Source organism: Neophocaena asiaeorientalis, unplaced genomic scaffold (assembly GCF_003031525.2).
Source record: "Neophocaena asiaeorientalis asiaeorientalis breed wild unplaced genomic scaffold, Neophocaena_asiaeorientalis_V1.1 scaffold96, whole genome shotgun sequence".
NCBI lineage: Eukaryota > Metazoa > Chordata > Mammalia > Artiodactyla > Phocoenidae > Neophocaena > Neophocaena asiaeorientalis.
Window position 1 is genome coordinate 3,691,167 of NW_020175831.1, and position 1,214 is coordinate 3,692,380.

Genomic DNA, 1,214 nt, shown 5'->3' on the forward strand with positions numbered 1-1,214 from the left:
TCGCCCTAGAGCAAGAAGAAGAGGCCGATTGCGTTCCCCAGAGCCGCCCAGTTGGTCGCCATAACTCACACAATGAAGTCGCAGCGCGCTGGTCAGCCTTGCCCTCCGGCGGCGCCTGTGTGGTCTCCGTGCGGGAGCTGGCGGTCTAACCAATTCCAGCTTGGCTCGGGGACAGCGAGGCGGGCTGCAGGCTGGGGCGGGCGCCAGTCACGGGGTAGCTAGGGGTCTTGGGACCGGAGGCAGGAAAGGAGGATCCTTAACCCTCCGGGAGGAGCCGTCACGGGGACTGCCACATTGCTCCCAGCGAGGGAGCGCTGCCGCCCGCCACCCTGTTCGCCAGACCTCCGAACCCGCCAGCGGCCCGTGCGCCCCTGGAGGCGCTGAGCAGAGGAACGCTGCTAGTCCGCTGCCTCGGTGTGCCCCGCTGTTCCCGGCCGGTGGCTCTGGCTTTTCTGTTCTTCCACATCAGATCAGGGGAGCTCGTCCTGCACGTCACGGAGTGGATTAACACCTTGGAGTTCTGGTTTGAAGGGCTGCAGTCTCCAAGGTGACTGCTGGCGATTAAAAGAATGTAGCCTTTGGCCACGACTGGCCAATCAAGCTGTCTGGGTCCCCAGGCCAGCATTCTCCATGGACCTGGATGGTGACTTTCTTAGGAGCAGAAGCCTGGACCATGGAGAAGCACACCAGAAGTGATGTGAATCCTCCTTCCTGGGTGCCAAACTTAGGCAGAATTTGTGATGCATTCCTCTTTTATCAGCAAACTATGCCTGCGACCGGGGACCTAGGGCTCAGGCAGCGCTGGGTCTTCACTGCCAGATCATGCGTGCAGAGTCCAGTCCAGAGGGATGAGGTGGGGAGGGACGGGGTAGGAGTAGCTTTGCTCAGGCCTAGCGACAGAGTTAATGGCCCCATCAGACCAAGGGCTCTCTGGACAAGCCAAGGAGTGCACCGTACTGGAAAAGGCCTCAGCTGCGAGTTAAAGCTGGTAGAAGCAAGCCTGGCCCATGCAGCCAGCGGAAAATGGGAGTGCAAAGCCAGTGAAGACCAAGAAGGACCCCAAGGGACCTTGAGGCAAATGCACCCGATGCCCAATGTCCCCAGCTGCTGAAATCAGCCTGGAAACTCGAAGAGGCTTCACCTTTGCTCAACATGCCTTAGCTCTGCTTGGCAGCCTAGTCATTCGCTATCGAATATTGCGGGTGTTATCATAA